Here is a 24,764-nt window from a genome sequence, read left to right on the forward strand (position 1 = left end):
TAACCCATACCCTACTAGAGTCTGACTATGAATCCTAATATGATGGAGAAAAAGAACCCAAACAGAATAGAAATACAAGCAGTTCAGAGGAGGCATGGTGTATAGTTGGACTTGCCTTTTGCATTATAAAGGGTAGGTGTTATAAATCTAGTCAATTTTTAATTGAAATGGTTCTCCATGTGTTTTGAAAGTTAACAAATATGTGAATTCCTGTCTCCCTTTCTCTGTAGCATATTCAGCACCTGTATTTTTATATGCACATATAGAATCCTACCTGGTATCCCAAGTACATTCTTGTGAGGTGGCTGACTTGGCAGATACAAATTGTGAGAAGAGATCACTCCTGCTATACGCTGTTGGAACTGAAAATTCAACCTATGGGTGAGCTTCCTAGTTGAACAACATGATACATAAATCCATGTTCAGTAAAATAAATATTTTTGGATCTGTGGATGATATATATTTCATGATGAATTTCGATTGGCATATACATTGGTAATTTTTAAAGTCTGTGTGTGTTTGTGTGTGTATATATATATATATATACGTGTATATATATATATATAAATCTGGAGAGTATATATACTCTCCAGATTTTTCAAAATATGAAATATATGTGTCTTATTATACACTCCCTAAATTCATTCATGTTCATGTATGTGGATTTATAATCAACTTTTCACAAGATTACTCTCAGAAATATTCCTCCATGTGAAATACATATTTGTTTTCTAGTACTGAAAACTAACTTCAGTGAATGGTGCATAGAAATCCTAATATTTCTACAGTAACTGACTCAGTTTAACATCAATGCAAGTAAATTCCTATGGGACATGATGTGTATTTTGATGTTCATTTTTATTCAACATTGGTACATTATTATTTCTTCAGTTTATGCACATCATAGGATATATATTTCATCCACAAGTTCACAAATTTATAGGCATTTGGTTCACTTTCAATCACTTCCTGCTTCAGAACACATGTATTCCTCCATGTTTCTTGACTGGTCTTTTCATGAGACTTCTTTCCAAACACATTATATTTGATTTCCATAATCATCTTTGAAGCAAAACTCACACACCCTTCATGATAAACCTTAACCCTAATATTACCATTAGATGTATAACTGGTTGAAATGAATGATTGTGTATCAATATAAGATTTCCTATATATTTTCAGATATCAATTCATTCCATTAATTAAAGTTGGAACCAGTTATATTATTAATTCACCGTGTGGTCTATTCATGCATCATCTTTATATTCATAGACACAGGGTACACCTATTTATACCCCCAATACTAATTTATAAGTCTTCAAAATATTGCTCCCAGAAATGGTGGAAGAAATACTCATGGTCACCTGATCTACATATACATTTTATCACAGTAATATTCTGGACACAAAATGCAAAGGTCACACTTATGATTGTACCAAAGCCTAAATGGAAAGTGAGCATGGATTACTAAAAACACCCATTTCCAGGTTGCCTAATTCTCTCAAATGTCAATCCTATTAGTGACTACATATTTGTTTCTTCCTAAGATTATATATTCAACCTCAACCCTGTTGAAAATTTCTAATCCTATCACTCACTTTATACTTTGTCTGATTTCCTAATGTCTCTATTGATATCTGCTTTCCTACATATTTTCCCCAGTTCAACATTGTGACTGACTCTTCACATGTGCTGACATTTACATTCACTCTCTAACAGAAAACCTATTGCTAAAGAACTTTTGGTCCAAATTTTATACTCACTCTTCTTCCTAAACCTACCAACTATCTTCCTAATCCTACCAACTATCCCTTTTTGCCTGGATCTTCTCTCCTACATTCAATCATCTGAGGTACAATGTCCTATGCCATTGTATATGGATTTATCTGAGACATTGTGCAGAATGTAATTCAAAGCTAAGTATCCCATTCAAGGGCCCAATGCCCTTCTGGACTTCAAATCTTACCTAGATTTCTGTTTTCATTCTTATATTTCACCTATATCTTCTTATAAATATCACAGGTTCAAGCTAAAACTCCAGACAACAACATATATATCAAGTTCCCAACCTTAAATTAAACCATTTAAATCACGTGAATAATAAAAAAAAAATATTTGGATCCATTTTTTTCATGAGTGCCCCTCATATATGATATATGGATATACGCATATACAGACATACAACACAAAACACAAGTGTGCACACATAACATACAACACATAGGACAATAGTAAAGGCCTTGTAGCTTTTTATAGGTGAAATCTCCATTGCAATATTTAAAAACTCCACAGTCAAAAAATAAAAAATGTTCAGAAAAACATTTTCCTTAGTCTGTATGAGGTCAAAAAATAAAATAGAAGTTCATGATGTGGGAAAAGGCAATAATAAAATAAATATTGCAAAAAGCATGCTGGTTACCACCTGGGTTTGAGTCTTCATTTGATATCCCATTCTTCTTCCTGTCACTTGCTTATGGTTCTGAAGGTATTCCCACAAGCAAGCCCCATGGTTTTGTTTGTTTGTTTGTTTTGTTTGTTTTGTTTTGTTTTACATTTGAAATAGGCTTTAATGGTGCTCATTATTTGTTAGCCCCCAGGTGTGGGAGAACCACTGTTGCAGATGTAAGGATAGCCAAACTGGAGTTCTGGATATCAGCTCTTATGGATTTGAGTCAAATCATCTTCTTTTTGGTCTGTAGAAATTGCTTTAGTTAATCTCTCTGGAATCCAAATTGGCTGCTGTTCTCCCTGTGGAAACACACAAACAGACCCCCTATTCAGACAATCACTGGGTCAGGCCCTTTCCATTGTCTTTTTAGAATATCCTCCCAAAGTACCTTGGGCTTATGTACATTTTTTGGACACACGTGCCATTACTTCTGGCAAAATGCCAGGGGCCATTCGAACTCAGCTGTGGCTCTCAACATATGCCTTTCATTGAATGTAAATCATCACTGAAATAAAGGGCCTGTAAGTGAATATTGAACTTTTGTTAAATATGGGCATTATGAAGGATTTAGGAAGAACTGTATCTATGGCTCTAATTTATTTTGAAATGCATTAAAAAAAGTTTCACAGATGGATAGAGGGATGGATAGATAGGAGAGAAAGAGAATATTCACAGATTATAAAATAAGTATAATACAATATATAATGACAGAATCTAGTTGGTAAGTCAACAAGGGTTCACTACAATATTTTCTCAGCTATGTTGTCTGAAAAGTTTTATAATAAATTTTAGAGAATAAATCTATTAAGATTTGGGACTGCTGAGTTTTTCAGTATCTCTTTCTTTCTCTCTCTCTCTCTCTCTGTCTCTCTCTCTGTCTCTCTCTCTCTCTCTCTCACACTCTCTCTCTCTCTCTCTCTCTCTCTCTCTGACACACACACACACACACACACACACACACACACACAATTTCTCTATTCTTTAGGAATTTCCAACCCCCAGTGTAAAGTTTATTAATTTGAATGCAAACATATCAGTAAGAATCATCTCCAAGAGACTTTTCAACATGTACAGGAAAAAATAGTGTGAGCCCAAAGCAAGTTTCTGTGGCCTAAATAGTTTGAGCTTGGATCCTAGAACTAGTGTTCAAGAAGCCTTTTTGTTTCCATACCAAAAATAATGAAGTATTCACATTTAATATAAGAACCATACATAGTACAATTTCATCACCCCAGTCCTCACATTGTACACTAGATCTATAAACTTGCTTATCCTGTACATTTCCTCTTGGTACCTTCTTGACTACATTTCCCAGTTTTCACCTCCCCTTCTATCACCATCCTTCCAAACAGTTCAAGCAGAGGACATACTTATAAACATATTTTATAAGGCCAAAATGGACTTTAAAGTATTGACCTTGTATACTGTGACCTTGCTATATGCACTTATTTCTCTTTTTTAATTTTTAATTTGTTTTAATTAGTTACACATTACAGTAGAATACACTTATATACTTTGATATACCATATATAGATGGGATATAATTTCTCATTTTTCTGAGTACACATATTATAGAATCATATTGCTCATACAGCCAAATACATACATAAAGTAATAATGTCTGTTTTATTCCACTGTCTTTCTTATCCCCAAATCTCCTGCCTTTGCTTCCTTTCACTTCCCTCTACCTAATTTAAGGTAATGCTATTCTTTGTTTTTTGCATTACAATTCTTAATACACATATATAGCACATTTTTTATCTCTTTATATAAAGTATGTTGACACCCAATTAAAGTCTTCATACATGTACTTTGTATAATGATGTCTATCACATTCCACCATCTTTGGTAATCCTTGGCCCGCTCCCTTTCCCTCCCACCCCTCTGCCCTATGCCCTAATCTTCATCATGTGGGATTAGGCCCCAACTTCCTTAATAAGACTCCTATAGTGCAAGAATTAAAACCAAGAATCAATAAATGGATGGATTCAAATTAAAAAATTTCTTCTCAGCAAAAGAAACAACCTGTGAGGTGAACAGAGAGCCTACAACCTGGGAGCAATTTTTACCCCTCAAACATCAAATAGAGCACTAATCTCTAGGGTATATAAAGAACTCAAAAACCTGAACACTGAAAAAAAAAACAAATAACCCAATCAACACATGGGATAAGGACCTGAACAAACAATTCTCAGAAGAGGATATACAATCAATCAATAAATATACAAAAAAAAATGATCATCATCTCTAGCAGAGAAATACAAATCAAAACCACTCTAAGATATCATCTCACTCCAGTCACAATGGCAGCTATTATGAAGACAAACAACAATAAATGTTTGTGAGGATGTATATATACTCTGTGTATACTTTAAATTTCTGGTTGCTTCTTTTCCATCTCTCCACATTCATTACTCATCTATTCTTGTGTTTGTCTACTTTTATCTATTAAATCACCTTGCATATTAATAATTAAATATTCTGTCTTATAATTATATAAAATATTGTCATTTTTGGTTCTGAAACTTGTTTTGTCATTTTAAACTGTGTTTTCATCTTGCTTTTTTGTGATGCCTTGTATTTGATAATTTGACCTGAAATAATGAAGTCTTTAATGAAAAAATTCATGTTAGTCAAACTAGAAGTTAAGAATGTATTCAATGCTTGCCCTAGGTTTAGGTACTAGCAACTTCACAATTCACTAATATCTTTTTGTCTTTTTGTTTATCTTATCTCTTAAGTTTTGATATCACTAAGTGCTATCTCTCTAGAAGAATAGTTGTCTTGTAGTTCTCTCTCAGCTTTTGTACTCTTTCATTACACTAGAACCTATTGGCATTCTAGTAAAGAGTAAGTGTAAAGGAACATTTCTGTAGTTTTCTTATTAAATCTCAGGCTTTAGTAAGCCTCTGTCTCAGTCCTGTGTCTTTCACAAGTGTTTCTCCAGGGGTCAAGCTGACCCCCAGACTCTTATTAAATCTGTGGCATTCTAAATCTGTGTCCTCAAGGCAATTAGAGCTATTGAATGCATGGTTTTTATTGTTGTTGATATTTTTTGTAGTTGAGGCAGGAAGACTAAATTTTACTAGAGTCTGGGAAGTATGGGATATAGCTTTGGCAGAGTCCTTTCCCTGCACAATCACAGCCTCTGTTTTGGAGAAGTCTATGATGTATTTCATGATGATTACTCTTCCTCTCTCCCTGCAGAGCTATAGGGGATCTTGGGCTTTTGCTATGAGATTCTACTTCTATACTAGAAAACTGTAAATTTTTTTTATGTATCAATTTTTTAGAGAAGAGAGTCAAGAAGCATTTATTTGGCCTTTATTGTCATAATGTCCCTCAATACATGAATCAGCAGTCCAAATAAGGCTTGGCTACATTGCTGAGTATATCTATTACAACTATGCATTCACATATTAGAAATATAAGTGTAGGGATTTTTTTGTGTGTCTCAAATTTTCCTACCAGTACTGATGTGGTTGGTTCTGTGTGTTGCCTAGTTTTTTCTTTCCCAGAAGAATTCTTCATTTATCAATTCTAATTTTAATATGTTAATTAAATTTTATCTAATTAATACACTTATGTTTCCTTGGCTTTGTATTGTTAATTTTCTAAATTCTTGATTGTCAAATTTTGTTTCCTTCCTTTTTTCTCATTTAAATATTAAGTGATATTTTTATTAAAATTAGCTTTTATATAAAATGTTCCAAAAACTATCATCTGTTTAACTGTGATGTTAATTGTTTATTTTATTCAAGAGTCATGTAGAACAGTATTACCAAATTACTAAGTGGTTTTCTGTCTAAGTCTGCCTTATATTTAAACCCTAAACATTCATTTCTGCTTATGTTAATTTTGGTCAGCATCTGTAAAGTAGACTATGAGTTTTGTAGTTACTTACACTCTTTTTGGCCCCAAATTTACCAGTGGATTTTGCAAATTATGCCTAAGAACTTTAAAAGAAAGCATGGTATTTGTTAATAGACAATAGATGTGAATCTGTAGACTACTATATTTGTGTTCCTTTGAAATTTTCCTTGTATTTTAATCAGATGTCGCCATAATTAAGTACATGTTTTGATATGTTAACTATGGACTGATTCAATCTTAGGTCAAAGGTGAAAGACCCACATAAAAAGAAAAGGAGGTATATGTAAAACAGAACAATTTTAGAAGAAAATATAGAAATATTTTTACTAACATTACTAATTTACTAATATTAAAAATATTTTTAATTCAAGATGAGTAATATTTTTAAATGAGCCATAAACATATCAACCATTAAAAATAATACTTCTATTACATTATGTTAAAATACTATACTTCTAAAGACACAATGAAGGAAATGAAGACATACCACATTCTGCATGGAAGACATTTTTTATACATAATGTGTAACCCTCAGAGAATCATTATTTAAATAATAACTAACAATGCATAATAATAACTATGTATTTATTAAAATTAAATTAGTTGATAGAAAACTTAGCCAGCAGAATAATAAACATTTTATAGAAGAGAAGAAAGGAATGGTCAATAAACAACAGAAATTATTTTCCCCTTGACTTGTTGTCATGACAGTGATAATCGAAGTCATAGCGGCATAGCTTTTTTGACACAAACTGGAATGGCAAAGATTAAAATCTCAAGATTTCCAGAGAATGTAAATCAAAGAAAACTCTTACACTGATGTTGGATTGCAATTGGTAGAGCTGCTTTGGGAAACAACTGAAAGTTATATTACAAAGCTATGTGTGATTATCTTTATGCTTGAACAGTATCACTCTGGGGATGGTAATAGAGATACATTCTTCCATAGGTGTATCAGGAGATATATGCAAAAATATTCATAGATCATAGTAACTGTCTCAGCACAAAAGAAATGATTCAAATTATTTCAATAGCAGAATGAATACAAAGGGATGTTCTTACACAACAGTGAAAATTCAATGAACAATCACCTGCAGTAATTTGGGTACACTTAAAAAAAAAGTCAAGTGAACTTTTTAAAAAAGATGTTATAATATTCCTTTTATACAAAGGTTGTCAAATTATCAAATATGTTCCTAGTGATTGGTATATATTTTAAAAACAAAAATCATTTTTAAGTCACAAATATAGTTGTGCTTGAGATATCTACAAACATGTGGTAGAGTGATTATTGGTAATCTAATACTTTGGGATTCAAGTTTTCTGATTTGTATTTAACAACTGACAAAATGATAGGTTGCATTTTATATTCTGTGACTCTTACATTAAATAGACAAAAGTAAAACAGTATTTTTTTAAAAAAAAAAACTCCATAACTTTCTCTAGAGCTGATTTGTTTTACTTTAAATTCATTAAAATATTTAGAAAGTTAAGAGCTATTTCTGAAAAAGATCATCTGTACTTTATCTTGATTATTTTCAGAGAAAAACTAAGTTTCTTTAATTATTAATCAAAACTTCTGGAGATTAATATATACCCTACACAAATTTTAAATGTTTCTAGGTAATTTTATAGATTAATTTTATTTATCCATTTGTGTTCAGTTCTTTACAGTGTATAACATTCTAAGAAAAGCAGCAGTTTTTATCCTCATGTTAACTTTCCACTGGTTATAAAGTAATGATGATGTCATCTCTGCTTCTTTTCTGAGGAAATAGAATCATTTGTCCTGTCCGGATACTAAATGTATGACTCCAATTCAGTAATACATGAAGATGCATTAATTTTTGATAAAATTGATAGGTAGTGGGTGGACATGAGCAGTGGAAACCTGAGGTTAAAGGGATAAATCTATAGACAGTGCTTTATTTTAAAAAGTAATTTACTTAGAGCCTCTCTGGCCCTGCTCTGGCTTATGCCAAAAGGATATGTTACATTCTTTAGCAAGCAACCTTCTTTCTGTAGGAAAAATGCAGGCCCAAAGGCACCTCCTTGCTAACACAAAGACAGCAAGTTACCCTCCAAGGGGTGACTCTTGTGATCTTTATGCAGGCCAAAGTTCCAGAACTCAGGACAGGATTATTAGAAGTAAAGACCACCAACCATAAAATCCACAAGAACAAGTTGTAATTGGAACATGTCAGCATAGGCCACTATAACACAGAATTGCCTTTGGAAATTTTGCATGTCATTATAGTAGTAAAATTTCACCTCCCTGGGTTTTGCTTGCATGCCTGTAGGTAATAGCATGTGAAGTGGAGATTAGAAAATCTGGTGCAATCCCATTTTCAGTCAAAAGTCCAGAGCTGGACTTTGGCAGGAACCTCTGGGTATTTCTCTGAGACACTCAGTAAAGCTGAAGGGCAGGAGCGAGTGTTGCACCATCCCTCTCCTCTCTGAGGACCCACTCTCTACAGTTTTCCCTTAACAATGTCCCTTTTAGCTTTTTCATTTCCCTTATAAACTGCTGTTACTATTACCATGTGTGGCTTGATTGAATTTTTTCCTGTTGGTTGCAAAGAGCAGGTGGTCACAGGTAGCCACTTTGGTTCTGTGGATGGACCTTGCTCTTTAACAAAATAAGTTAACTTTTACATTTTATTTATGTCTTTTTTGTACTTGTGATTTTGGATAATGTGCATGCCTACTGAGGCCCATATTTTTCCTGTTATCTAGTTGATATTACAAGAGTGGTGTTAAACAAGTGAAATAATGAAGCACTGTCTATATAAACAAAATATATTGATTTAATTATAGTTTAATATTTAAATTATTTTGTATAATAGTTCACTATTTAAAGAATCAGCATGAGGTCTCATTAACATGAAAACCACTGACCGAGAAGGATTTTTATGCCACTTTTTAAGTATTTAATACTGATACTTTTCAAAATGAATAAAGCAAGCCAGGTGCAATGGCACATGCGTAGAATTACAGTTTCTGGGAAGGCTGAGGCAGAAGGGTCATAATTTTGAGGTTAGGCTCAGCAATTTAATGAGATCCAACTCAGCAAGACCAATCTCAAAATAAAAAATAGAAAGGGACAGAGATGTAACTCAGTAGTAAAGCACTCCTGGGTTGAGTCCCCAGTGCCTGCCCCCCAACACAAGGAAAAAGGTATGGGATGTTTTAACATAGGGAACCACTAGGGAAAAATGCAATATGTGACTATTATGCATTAAAGTGATTATTTACATAAAACAAATTTCCTGTCTTAAAAGTTTACTTAGGCGATGGGGATGTGGCTCAAGCGGTAATATGCTCACCTGGCATGTGCAGGGCGATGGGTTCAATCCTCAGCACCACATAAAATAAAATAAAGATGTTGTGTCCACCAAAAACAGAAAAAATAAATATCAAAAATTCTCTCTCTCTCTCTTTTTCTCTCTCTAAAACGTTTATTTAGAACTAGATAGTAATGGTGAGATTGTTACATATATTTTATAGCATATTATTTAAGTAATTATACTTTTTAAAATAAAATAATTTAGACAAGATTTTTGAAGTATATATTTCTGTCTCATAATTAAAAATGTCATAATAGGTTTAAATAACTTGATATTTCTGCTTTGCACAAAACAGATTTAAACATCAGGCCATATCCAGGTGATAGACATCTTCCCTTCTTCATATTTATTTTTCATTTATGTTATCATTTGAATTCAAGCTAGTTAAATATTTTGAGAAGGATATTGCATACACTAAAATGGTTCTTGTAAGCCAAACTATCCAGATTAGTTATAGCTCAGGGAAGAGTTTGCAAAATAATAATGCTATTGTGGCTTTGTGCTTTCCTAGTTGCTGCTTTTAATTTTTATATCACTGAAAGTACACACAATAGCTTTATAAAAAATAAAAATCATGCCTCTAGAAAAAGTATACTTTGTATGCTTTAGCACTAAGCATAATATTCTACCAATAAAATCTGATGTTTGTGTTCAGCTGCTAAAAGGATTTGTAGTTCAGAGACCATCTTAGAAAATGAGTGAGTCAAATCAGGTTAACTCCAAACTTCATCTAAATTAAATTCTGCCATTTCAACTTCACATAATAATATTTACTGACTAGTATCTCAAACTTAAATGAATTTAATCCACAGGGATGGTATGCTATTCCAGCATCTGTTGTATATTAAATTATCACAAGTTTATTACCATATTGAGTATCTTATTGTAAAATGCAATAAAATAAATTTATTTAAAATGCATAACTACATAATCTGTTTTATATATTGAAAGTACCTTAAACTCAATAATCATATAAAAAAACTAATTCAAATATCTATTGATCAGGAAATTGTAATTTTATTTGATAGAATATTAGCATTGGAAAATTTATTCCTGAGGATATTATCTGCAACTTCCAGCTGTTTCCTATAGTTATCAGCCTGTCTATGTCATTAATATTGTTCTCATAATAGCTGTATAAGGCAGATATAATTATCTGGCATTTTACCACTGAGGATGTTAAGCCAAAGAGATTGAGAAAAACTTATCTATGGATTCAAAGAAAATAAATGGTAAAGTCATATTTAAAATCAAAGCAATAATAGTTATTATCATAACAAAGGAATATCCAAATAAAAATATTTGCCAATTGATTAGTTTTGTGGCCATTTAATCCAAGATATGCTTGATTCAAAATTTCACAAGCATTTGATAAAACATGGAATTAAATGTAATTTACTTTGAAGTTTAAAGCCTGTTACATTTTTCAGATTTAAATAATGTCTCATTCATGTGTCAAACAGTAGTGGAGATTGGATATGTTATTAGTTTTCTAGGGTTGCCATACAAAATACCATAGACTAGGCTGCTTAAACAACAGAAATTGATTTCCTCACAGATCAAGATCTAAGCTGGTTTGGTTTCCTTTTAAATGAAGGAAGCTTTAGAATCTCTTCTTGGCTTCAGGCAACCATTTTCTCCCTGGATCTTCATGTAGTTTTCCCTTTGAACATATTTGCATTCTAATCTCCTTTCCTTATAAGAAAAGTAGTCATATTGGATTAGAGATGACCATAATAACTGAATTTTTCCATAATAACATCATTGAAACTCTACACGTATAGCATGTTTTGAGATATTGGGTTCAAGGACTTCAATATATGACTTTGGACAATACAAAATTCAGCTCATAAAGCCATTAAACTTCCTGATCCCTAAATATACTACAAAAAGATAAAGTAGTCAAAATAGTTTTAGTACTGACATAAAAGAGACTGACCAATGGAACAGAAAGAAATCTCAGAAATATATTCACTCATTTATGATCAATTTATTTTTTAAAAAGATGCCAAAAACACATAATAGGGAAAGAACATTAACTTCAATAATTGTTGCAAATTGATATCCATGTGCAGAAAAATGAAATGAGACTCTAATCTCCTGCCATATATAAGAATCAACTCAAAATGCATTAAATATTTCAACATAAGACATCACAACCATCAGAAATAGGATACAACATGGAAAAACTCCATGACACTGGCCCAGAAAAAAAATTTTTGGGTAGGACTCCAAAAGCACAGGCAACAAAAACTAAAATAATTCTGCATAGAAATGGTAACAACAGGAACAAATGCAATAGATAGATTGAGAGTCTATATTTGTAAATGGTACACCAAATAAGGAGTTAATATTCAGAAAGGTAAGCAAGTGCTTTAACTCAATATTAAGAAAACAGCCTGATTAGAAAATGGGAAAAAGACCTGACTAGACATTTCTCAAAAGAGCACATAAAAAGGGACAAGAAGTACAGTGAATATAAAAGATGCTCAGTACTACTAAGCAATAAGGGAAATGCCAATTAAAATGATAATAAGATATCGTCTATACCTATTATAATAGTTACTATAATAAATTAACATTTAGTAAACTTTTTCACTGCTTTGACCAAAGACCTGACAAGAACAATTTTAGAGGAGAAAAAAATTTATTTTGAGGCTCATGTTTTCAAAGTTCTCAATCCATAGGTGGCTGACTCAATTGCTTTGAGCCACAAGTGAGGCAGAATATCCTGGTAGAAGAATATGGCAGAGAAAAACAGATTAGGACATTGAACCGGAAAGCAGAGAAAGAGCCCTCCCCTCTGCAAAAGAAAAAACATATTCCCCAAAGGCATGCCCCAATGACCCACCTCCTGCAGCCACACCCTACGTACCTACAGTTACTACCCAGTTTATCCCTATTAGGGGATTATTAGGAAATGAATACATTGATTAAGTTAAACCTTTCATAACACAACCATTTCACTTCTAAACTTTCTTGCATGAGCTTTTGTGGAACACATCACATATAAATCATAATAAACATAAACAAATGTTAGAAAATAGAGAAAAGAGGATTCTTGCACATTTCTGGTGAGATATTATTAGCACAGCTGTTATGGAAAATGATACGGAAGTTCCTCAAAATATTAAAAATAGAATTATCATTTGTTCCAGTTGTCACACTACTGGATATATATCCAAGAGTTAAGAAAGCAGCCCATCACAAAGACATCTGCACTCTCATATTTATTTCACTATTACTCTCAATAGTCAATATATGTAATCAACCTTGCATCCATCAACTAATGAATGGATAAAGAAAATATGGCATAGGATACAATGGAGTATACCTATCAATAAAGTAAAGTCTCTCATTTTTGACTTCAGGGAGGAGCTGGAGGACACTTTGTTAGGTTAAATAAATCTGGTACATAATGACAACTACTAGTACATGATATCACTTTACCTGTGGAATCTGACAATGTCAGACCCATAGAAACAGGGTGAAATGGTGATTATCAGAAGCTGAGGGTTGGAAAGTTTGAAGAGATTTTAGTCAAAGGATGAAAATTTTCATTTACACAGCAGGAATTAGTTCAAGAAGTCTATTGCACATTATGGTGACAATGATTATTATTTTTTTTTAAAGAGAAAGTGATAGAGGGAGAGAGAGAGAGAGAGAGAGAGAGAGAGAGAGAGAGAGAGAGAGTTTTTTTTAATATTTATTTTTTAGTTATTGGCGGACACAACATTGTTGTTGGTATGTGGTGCTGAGGATCGAACCTGGGCCGCATGCACGCCAGAGGAGCGCGCTACCGCTTGAGCCACATCCCCAGCCCAACAATGATTATTAAGAATATAAATCATACAATTGAAAATGGCTAAGAGTAGATTGTATATATTCTTACCACACACTGGAAAAAAATTAAACATGTGCCATGTTGTTTTGCCTCACCTCGGGCCCAGAGCAACAGATTCATCCCACCTATGGACTAAGACCTCTGAAACTGTGGGACTCAAATAAATGTTTCTCCTCTAAAACTGTTCTTGTCAGATATTTTAGTCACAGCAATGAAAAATCTGTTTAAAAGATAAATGATCCAAACATTCACTTTTAATTTTAATATTTTTATATTTTATTTTCCTGAGAAGAAAGGGAGCAATGTGGGAGTTCAGGTCAGATTAAAGTCTGGTTGGAGAAGAAAAAGTTGTAAATTCCTGTGCAGATGGGTGCTTTTATGAAAGAGAAACAAAAACATGAGTGCTGAAAAAATATTGCTACCTCTGAAACATGTCAAATAGTATCATGAGGATGGCAGAAGATAATATTTTTTTTCACCAGGAGGTGTGAAGATTGAGAAGCTGTCCCCATAAAAAGGCCAGAGTGGACAAGGCCTTTATATAGGAATGTAGAGCTTTAACATCTTTAGAGTTATCAGGAATGTAAACACAACATTTAACTTTTAATGTTTCAGATGTTCATTTCCATAAGATGTAGTTAAGCTACTCAATGTCATTTGATCTTGTAAGGTTTTGCTGGTATGACCTCCTTGTCTAGTAGAGATCCCTTTATTTCTGTTACTAGGGCTGGATAATCATACTAGCAAACATCAGGCCTACCTGTGTAAGTTAGGAATATCTGTAGGCCTTAAATTAACTAAAACTGAACTTCTGACTTTGGCAGTTTCCCTTAATAGTTTCTTTTAACATTTATCAAGCATTTTCTACCTGAGAGTCCCTCTTTGTAGCCTCCAGTCTTACTTATTTTAGGGGCTAACATAATTATATATCTTAAGTTATATTTAACTATTATTATTTGTCTTTAAATGCCCAGGATTGGCTATGTTTTGGTTTTAACTGGTTTGGCTAGGTATTTAAGATGAAGCAAGTCAAACTGACTTTCGTTTCTATCTATTATTAAGAGTCAGCTGAGTTTCCATGGGAGTCACTCTTGGGGGAACTTGAGAGCAATTTCTTAGTTCTGCAAGTGCCATTTGTTCTAGGAGGGGGTTCAGGTCTTGCTGACCATGTGGCTTCCCTGGGAACCACTAGGATGTCTCCCTTCTACAATAACCCTCCTTTTCATGGCAAGTGCATTGATTGGCTTTCTGTTCTCCAGGGGTCTCATTAACTCCCTGATCGGGAGGTTATGTGCCCCGGAGTTGTAAACCTCTTTAGAAAAGTTTCCTGTTCCCTGGGTTTACACTGACTCAGAGAGAAAGAGCCATATATTGGTTCTTGGTCCCTTTTAATTTAACTTAAATTTTTAAGACTTGATCTTAAACATCTATCAAGTCAGTTTCACCAATCTCATATATTAAGAATATTGAGCTTTAACTTTAATGTCTGTAACCTCATATCAATTGGGATATGTGCTATTCTATCAGTCCTTTAAGTGATGGCTTATTATCCTAAATTAACCCAGGTTGTGTGTTCTTGAGGCAATAACTCTGTAAAACATTAACTAGCAACATTTAGACAGTTTATAAGGAAAATTAAAATAAAATTAACCAGAGTAAAAACATATTAAGTTTGTGTAATACTTAGCTCAATTGTGACCAAGTTATATTATAATAACTACTTGAGATCCTAGTAATCTTAGCAACAAAAATCAATCTTTTCAATACAACTTTAAATGAACTGAAATATGGCCTGCTGTGCAGTCATTCTGACATACATTAATATGGGAGGCAGAGCCTCATCTCAGTTAAGGTAGGGCTCTTTATTAATCTTTATAAATCTTAAGAAAACTGTTCTAGTTTGAAGCTGATTTCTGTTTCTTAAATATCATTTCATAAAGTTTACATATATTGTTGTTTAAGGTCACATAAATATTAGCTAATACACTATGATATTACATTTAAAACATGAATTACAAAAAGGCTGAGAACTTTTAACCTTTGTGGAAAAGAACACAAAATGTTTGTGTTCTTCAATATTAACATTTACATACTTTAGGTTCTCATCAACTTAAAATACATTTAAATTGCATCCCAGTAACAGGTAACATAAAACTCTAGATCTTATTCATAAAAGGTCCAGTTATAGAACATTAAATGGTATAAATAAATCTCCAATATGAAGTTTATCATCATTACAAGTCCCAAATTACCATACAACTTTAGTTTGGAGAACACCAGCTTGATAAAATGTTCTTTTAAAGTTTATGCTTTAAAAACATGTATACCTGGAAGATATGAACATATTTAATATATAAAAAATAGCAATAGCATCATAATTACATTGATGTTTGTATATTAATTAAGTTTAGCTCTTAGGAAATACCATTATAATATTTTAAAATAAAAGTTGTTTAACCATAATTATATAATCCTTAATTTAAGATTACTTGCTCAAAAAATGAGATTTAATAATTATAATGTTATAGGTAAATAAATGTTTTAAGAGATCCTCATTTTTAACACACAGATTAAACTTTGGTTTATATCAGTATATTAACATTTGACCTTAAAGAAAAACTTCAAATAGCCTTGACTATTTTTTTACATATATCAAACCAATTCATATGGTACTTCTAGTTTTTTTTTATCTGTTATCCTCCTTTTGTTCACAATATAAAACAATCCTTGTAAAATTTTGAGATTAGACAAATTATTTCATTTTAATAAAAAGACATACTTTATGTTGTTTACATCACTCTTAATAGAAACAGTTGAAACTTTTGGGCCTTCACACAAAAAATCTTCAATTAACCTTTGTATATAGAATTACATCTGTTTACCATTTTATGAAAACATGTTTAAGTATATAGAATTATGCCCACTGGAACTTTACATTTTTAGTAAAACCTTATTAGTGTTGACATAGTAACTTTAAACCCTTTCTTTCATTTACCAATTTATGAAAACATCAATAATGTTACACAATGGAATTGAAGGAGTTAAGAGTACTTGATAGTATATTTAACCGTTAGCATTTTAACCTTGTAAATTAATCAGATGTCTAACAAACAAAATTACTAATAAATATGAGTAATCCCATGTCAAATCTATTTTACTTATTTTACCAAAATATCAGAGAAGTAAATTGAACAGTATTAGCCATTTTCCTTGTTGAAGAAAATTTCTAAAACCAAGGAATATTAGACATGTTATAGATATTTATATTTTATTAACTTTTTTTATCACCTAGAGAGACTTAATAGTTAAGTTTAAAGACATATTTATTTTTATCTGTTTACTCAATTTAAATTGATCCATTTTAAATCACATGAATTAAAGGAATTTGGATCCAATTTTTAATTTTATGAGCGCTCCTTATATATCTGCCAATTTTCATATCATGTACATGATATATGGACATATGGAGATACAGACATAGAACATATAACACAAGTGTGCACACATAACACAATTGTAAAGGCCTTGTAGATTTTTGCAGGTAAAATTTCCATTGCACTGTTTTAAAACTCTATAGTTAAATAAAAATAGGGCTGATTGGAAAAACGTTAACCTAGGTGTATAAGGTCAAAATCATGAGCTCAAAAAATACAGTCTCTAAGAAAAAGCAAGGGTCCTAAAAAAAATGAACAACCACTAATTAGTAAAGTATTCTACAATTTACTTTTTGGCTTAGTCTAATATAAGTTCAGGTAAAGAGAACTTTTAGTTTCCTTTTTAGGGTTTAAGACCAGTCTCCTACTGAGTTTTCATTTGCATTTCAATGCAAGTCCTGGCTTAGGTCTGGAAGGAGCTGGGGAAAATTACTGTTCTGAGCAGAAACCTCATGCCTAAGGCATTTTAACCATTTTTTTTTTTTTAGTCTTTAGTTGGACTAAAATTATGATACTTACTTTCTATTAACTTTGGGAACAAAGCTATGAGGTTAAGTTTCTTACTAAGATAAGCCATTAGTAAGTTTCTTACTAAGATAAGCCATTTGCTGTTGAGCAGGTTCACTTCTTTGTGTGGCCATTCCTAGGTTTGTCTTTCTCTTTCAGTGACAACCAGGATAAATCTTGCTCTAAAGCTTGCTCATAACTCAGGGGGAGTAAACCTTTTGGTAATAGGCTGTTTAAATATTTTTTAAAGGTTGAAGGTTAAGTGGTGAGAACAGAAAAGCTGGCATTTCTATTCAAGGGGAAATTGACTTTTTGTCCTTTATAGGGAAGCAGAAGAAGCATACTAGGAATATTTGAGGGTAAAGTTTGGCTAAAGGTTACCTCCACAAATCTAAGGCAGGTCAGAACTTGGGACACTGTGTACTCAGATCAATGGTTCTCTAGGCCTGGACAGAAAAGTAAGAAATGGCCTCGGCAGACAGAGCCCAACATGCCTTCTCTGTATTGAATGGTGATTGAGAGTTACCTAGGCTGGAAAAACTTTCACCTGAATTTTAAAGTGTTGTGGGTGCATTAGCTGCATTTAAGTAGCCATTTGGTGCTCATATCCTCCAGAAGAAAAGAAAGTAGCACAGCAGCACTGGTGGTGAAAGGATAAAGAGGAGCTGAAGGAAAGGAGGGGTCCTCCTGAGAGTCCTACTATGCTCACACATTCAAGGCAGCACCTTTGCATTTAACTCAGTTTTTGATTGTTAAGACTACTTATTTTATCTGTTAAAAACCAACTTTTATTTATAAGATTGTACAATGCTTTAAAAACCCATTCATATGCCAGTTTGTTAAAGTAAAACATCATATTTTAGACACATTTACATCTATAGGTAGCCCATTCATCCAAGATCATTCCCAAGAAACTATCTATAATATCAACACATTGTTACCCATGTCTTAAAGGGCCAGAAACAGATACAAACAAAGACACAATGACAGACAGACAGACAAAAAGGAGCTCCAAACTATGGCTGACAGACCAGAACCTTTAAAACAGACAGACTAGATAAGGAAGAAAAATCTCACCAAGTTTCCAACTCTCTTTTAATCATGATTCCTACACCAGTGGCACCATAGATGTCCCCAGGAATTGGCCTGATGTTCTCACAGGCAACCAGATGTGTAAAATCAAGGGTTTTGGTGTGATGACTTTACTTAAAAAGGGGGAAACTGAATGCAGTAGACAGAGATGGAGCAATTCTTACATTGTAGGGAAGGAAAACGGGAGTTCCCCAAAGCAAAAGGGGCTTCATCAGCTGCTGGGATTCCTTAAGTCCCTCCCTTTACTTACAGGATTCGCTCTTCTGGTTTGCTTCAACCCTAGGCACACTTCAATAATATCTCTTAACTTTCCAGTAGTCAGCTCTCAAACAGTTGTTCTTACATCCTCAGCATGCAGTTGCCTAGAGAGCTAGGCTGCCCCAAGAAAGTGCAACAGGAGCTCCTCTAGAGCCCCCTCCCCTGGGGTGTTGAAATTTGTAACTGAGAGTTTGGTCCCTGTCCTCAAAGCCAATTAATTCCAATAATGAGAACATGGTTTTGAGAAAAAAAAAAAAAAAAAGAGAAGTTGTGACTCTCTTGATCTGGAGGCACAAGGGGTTTCAAAGGGATTTTTGAAGAGTTAATTTTGGTAAGGGTTTCCAGGGTGCCCGATGACAAGTTAGGACTTACTTGCTAATTTGGGAGATATTCAGTTCTTAGATCCCCAGCAGGTATTTCTCTCTAGAGTGGGTGTACTCAAGGCAGCCAACTAGTGGAAAAAAATATTTCTTCCCTAATACCACTTTACAAAGGGGAGTAATGTGTATCAAAGTTCTTGAAAACACAGCTCAAAGGGGTGTCAGACTTACTTGCTTGCTTACCCATTTTGATGTTCAATTATATTAAGTTTTTACTAAAGAAAACACACAACAAAAGGCAGAAAAAAAAACATACAACACAGAACAAGACACAAGAAAACAAGAACCATGCACCAAAACCATGTGTTACTAAAGAAAACACACAACAAAAGGCAGAAAAAAACATACAACACAGAACAAGACACAAGAAAACAAGAACCATGCGCCAAAACCGATGAGCAGGGCAATGTCTTGATAATGCTCCAGGACAGGAGTGGATTGTACCCTGTCAACTACCTCACTGTCCTTCCAGAGGAATTCCTTACTGAACAAGTACCAGAGGACAGATCATTTGTGTGCCTCACCAGGAAACCTCTCTGTCTTCAGAGATCTCCCTTAAGTGAATACCAGATGTTATAAGAGTGCCACTTACCTATGGAGGCCTCCTCCAGCAAATGCTAGCTATTGTTTTAGTGCAGCAGTTACCTCCAGCAATCCGAGAAACTGAAGGCACACCCTGGGGCCTTGGGACATCCCAAGTCACGCACCCCGTAGTGTGGCTCTCCAGTCTGAAGTCCCGGAATGAAGGTCTGGCTTCAGAATTTTCTCAGTCAGGTCTCTCTAGGGACTCCAAATGTTAAATCACAATACAAAGAAAAGACTACTGACTCCAATTAAAATCAAATTAAAACAAGTTTGTATTTCCGACCAGCCGGGGCTGTCTCTCTTGAAACCTGTGGGAACAGAAGACAGCCCCACAGCTCTCTATGAGCGCAGCTTTGTAGCACAGAAAGTTGCAAAAAGGGGGGGGGGTGTCTTGAGAACTTACAGATAATGGGGATTTTGACAAGCATAACACAAAGGCTGGTTAATAGTCTAAATGGATCAGCACTTAAGGAGTAAACTTAGATCCCAACATCAGAATTTATGAGGTGTCATTAGAGCATCAGAGAGGGTCATTATCTGGCCAGGGAAAGCCAGGCATAGGTGAGTTCAAGGCATGGGCAGGCATTCCAGACAAGTTTAGAAATTGCAGTATTTTATAGTAAAGCCTTTCATGCCTTTGTGGTGAGATGGCTCCCAATATTAGCTGGGTTTATCAGTATCACTCTAAAATCAATGTTTATTCAATATTTTATTTTTTAAAAATATTTATACTAAGTTATAGACTCTGTATCTCATTATTGAAATCCATGTTTTTTTAAATTTGTTATTTGTCCTTTCTATTGATTTTTGACTCATGATTTTGCTCTTGTATTTATTAATCTTCTCATTGTAAACTTCTATTTTTAAAATTAGTTTAATGGATATTTGAAGGAACTGTGGCTTTCTCCAGACAAGATTTGTATGTAAGATTTCATCAGAAGCTAGGGGTCAACAATCTTAGAACCATTTTATAATTGTTTAACTACTTGTAGCTTATGTGGGATTCTCATATCAGCTTCTCAATGTTGGAAGTCTAAAGACTAAGAACCCGGATATTGGTCATGCTAATACTGTCAGTTACCTTTAGTGTTACACTTTTTTAGTGACCCTTGAGCCTTCATACCAACTCACAATGAATCCTAGGCTTCTGTTTTTTCTTGTTGCCTATGTGTAACTAATAAGTTGATAATCAGTACAAAATGAACCTGCTTCACAGCTATATTTCTAATGATTCTCTACTTAAATATTTAAAAGATTATGCAATCTGAATTAAATAACTCAGTTGTTCATTATTTAAGAAGATATTTTCTAATAAAAGTATTGTGGAAATGTCTCCTCCTTAGAATTTCTATGAACTATATTTTCATGGAGGAATGTAAGATCAATTATAATTTACCAAATATTTTGTCTCTATCATAGATGTAAATTAAATAACTATGGTAATTTAATAAATCATACTATTTTTTCTTAAGAATTTTAAAAATGCATGAATCATACAAAATTAAGTTTTAATTTCATTTAAAAATTATGTAAGTAAATAAGCAGTGTCTATCTTATTTTATTTATCAAAAATTTGCTCTGAGCAAAGATTTCCAGAGAAAAGTATAAATAAGAATATCATTAATGAATCAAAACAATTTTTTTGTGTTAAAAAAGAGATCCTATGGAGTTTCTATCATTTCTTTTATAAAATATAAATATATTTCATCAGATGAAGGGTAGCATGAGAAGCTTCCTGAGAAAGGGGCATTATTTGGAGTTTAAATCATATAAATAGAATTCAAATTTCTATATTACAGTTACTCCTTGACTTTATGTTTGAGAGAATTTCATCCCCTTAGGAGAAGAGATACAACACAATTTCTTGTGCTTTCCTAAGAAGGTAAATCCATTTTCTTCTTACAACCTCAAATTCTTTTTTATGTTTTAAAAAGAATGCTCATAAAATATTTTGAGTGAATGCTCAATAATGAAATAATGATGGGCTTTCTTCCTTGGATATCATCAGTAAATGCATGCATGCTGATGGTGGTGGGATAGCTAGCAGACAGAGGAAATGAGCAAAGGAATATCTTTTGCAAAGAAGTAGATCATCTCATGCCATAACCTTTGCAACATCACTTATACTTCATTTTATTTGTGACAGAAATACTCTATACAGTTCCCCTTTTCAGAATTCCAATAACTAGAGTTCATTAATCTAAATTGATACTTGTGCTGTGCTGAGTCAAATGGTAGGAACAAAAATGCATTAAAAAAAGCAAGAGGTCAGCAACAAATATACAAGAGAGGGAGAAAGCTTTTATAATGATTCATAATAGCAATAGAATATTTTATTTTTAAGCCACATTCTTGAGATATCATATATCATAAAATTTATCTATTTTAATTTTACACTTTCAGAGTTGTGAAAACAAAATAATAATCTAATTTTGAACATTTTTATCATCTCCAAAAGTAATGTCATGTCCATTGGCATGTTCCCTCCACTGGCCTTAAGTTAATCTCTACTCAGCTTTCATCTCTAAGATTTGCCTATGCTAGAATTTTATATAAATTTAATCATGTTATCCTTTATGAATGGCTTTTATTACTTAATATGTCTTGAGGAACACTTACGTTACAGAATTCATCACTACTTATTTCATTATACCATTGAACAGTATACTACATTTTATTTTCCATTTATCTGTTGTCATCTATTTCCATTTTATGCTGTTATTGATAATGCTGCTATGAACATTCATGAACAAAACTGTATATAGGAATATGTTTTAATTTCTCTTGGGTAAATAACCAGGAGTGAATTTCTGGATTTGTACCTCACATTTTAAGAAACTGCACTTATTTTTCAAAGTGGTTTTATCATTTCATGTTCATCCCAGCAATGATAGTAGAAAATTTGAAGTAGCTCCTCATTATTGTTAGTACTTGTTATTGTCTACTTTTTAAAAATATCCCACCTAGTGGGTATTATTTGAAGTTCCAAATTTTTAATTTTGGTGAAATCCAATTTTCAATTTTTTTAATGATTAGAATGTTAATGTCTTATTTAACAAACTTGCCTAACCCAAGTATATGAATACTTAGTTTTATATTTTTATAAGAGTTTTCTAGTTTTATCTCTTGCATTTTGGTTTATGATTCATTTGAGTTAAATTTTATGTATGGGGAGACACAGGGATTTAATTTAATTCTTTGGATTTGGTAATCAGTTGTTCTAATACATATGTTGCAAATAGTAATTCATGCACCTTCATTGTAACTTTAAATAGCATTTATAATTTTTTTGTGATTTTTACTGCAATTATAATAAAACAAAACATGCATCTTAGAAATATCTAGGGTTTTTTTGGGGGGGCATATGGACCATATGGGTTATTTACTTAATAAAATGGGTTTTATTCTTTCTGCTTAGAAATATAATACTTTACAGTTTTTTAGACTACCATTATATTTTGGAATTAATATAACTAGATTATTTTAGCACATAAACAATTCACAGAAAATTCAATCTTGATGCTCAATCTAGCTTTGGACTGCTACAAGGAGAGCGTATCATTTTTGACAATTCTCTTTCTGGTAGCCAAAACCAAATGAGGGAATACTATCTAAGTTATTTTAAACAGAAAATTTCAAGGTTTCAGCACATACTTTTTTTTTTTTTAACCCAAGAGCTATTTGTTGGAAAGAGCAGAGAAGAGTGTAGGCCTCTAGGTATAGGATGGAACAAAACAAGCTGTTTCTCTTGCTCAGCATATACACTTGTTGCCCCACTTGGCCAATTTGTTATTGACGGGCATCTTGAAAAAGCGGTCAGACTGCAAGTAGGCAGCTATTTTCTCCAAGGCCTCAAAGCGGCACATGAAAGCCTTCAGATTTGGGAACTCATCCAGGCACTTAGGCTCCAACATAGGGTTCTGGTCTACGACATCATAGGTGAGAAAATCCACAAAGGTAAGCTTTTCCCCTGCAAACCATGAGTATTTCCCCAGGAACAAGTAGAATAGTTTCAGTTGTCCAGGTAGCTGTTCCAAGTACTGAGGCTTCATTTTTTCATGATCAGAGTTGTAGCAGAGGCGACCCAGTTGCATGCGGAAATCCATTATTTGGTTCTCCATGATGTCTACTTGAATCTTTTCTTCTTCGGTGTCACCACACATGTTGTGCTTGCGAGCGATGTAGCGGAAGATGGCATTACTCTGGGTGATCTTGTTGTTCCCATCCATGATATAGGGAAGATTAGGAAAGCCCAGGTCTAGCTTGAACTTCACGTCCAGCCATTGGCTTCTATCATAGTCAGGAGCTTCCCAACGAATGTACCGTTTCTCCTCATAGGATGTATCCGTGAACTCCAGAAGCAGGCAGATCGCATGCGCCAGACCGCGAATATCCCAATAACCCAGCACCATAGACGACGAGGACGACATGGTGAAGCAACTTGCGGGCTTTCGAAGACTGGCCACAGCACATACTTTTAGAAAAATTTAGACTAAGAGTAGCTAATTATTTCATCCAAGAGTGTAGCTAGTTATTTCATCTAAGAGCAGCCTCTTACAACTTCTCCATATGAGTATGTACACTCCAGGGCCCTGTGTAAAAATATCAGAAAAGGCTGTTTAAACTGTCAGCCAAGGTATCTTTCCAGATAATGTTGTCTTTAGAAAAAAGTAAATTTTTCTAATTATGGATTTAGATTTCTTTTTGAGAGAGAGAGAGAGAGAGAGAGAGAGAGAGAGAGAGAGAGAGAGAGAAACACACTCACCTATGCATATATTTTGATATTAAGCTTTTTGAGTTCTTTGAATATTCTGAAAATTAATGCATTATCTGAAGTGTATTTAATACCATCCCACTTACTGATTTTTAAAATTTTACTTCTAGTGCTTTAGGAGTCTTGTTAAGGAAGAATGTTTCTACACTGACATGTTTGAATGTTGGGCCTATATTTTCTTCAAGTAGGTGGAGGGCTTCTGGTCTAATATGCATGTCTTT

At 33.4% G+C, this 24,764-nt stretch overlaps 1 long non-coding RNA gene and 1 pseudogene across 1 annotated transcript; both read right to left on the reverse strand.

Moving 5' to 3' along the window:
* Positions 1-839: 839 nt before the first annotated feature.
* LOC144370158 (uncharacterized) lies at positions 840-17,601 on the reverse strand. Its single transcript, XR_013430086.1, has 2 exons — positions 17,467-17,601; positions 840-2,748 (listed from the first exon to the last, which is right to left on the reverse strand). It is a non-coding gene; the product is annotated as an uncharacterized LOC144370158 (long non-coding RNA).
* Positions 17,602-23,429: 5,828 nt separating this feature from the next.
* Positions 23,430-24,204, reverse strand: LOC144370159 (glutathione S-transferase Mu 5 pseudogene; annotated as a pseudogene).
* Positions 24,205-24,764: the final 560 nt, after the last annotated feature.

Source organism: Ictidomys tridecemlineatus, chromosome 13 (genome assembly GCF_052094955.1).
Source record: "Ictidomys tridecemlineatus isolate mIctTri1 chromosome 13, mIctTri1.hap1, whole genome shotgun sequence".
Lineage (NCBI taxonomy): Eukaryota > Metazoa > Chordata > Mammalia > Rodentia > Sciuridae > Ictidomys > Ictidomys tridecemlineatus.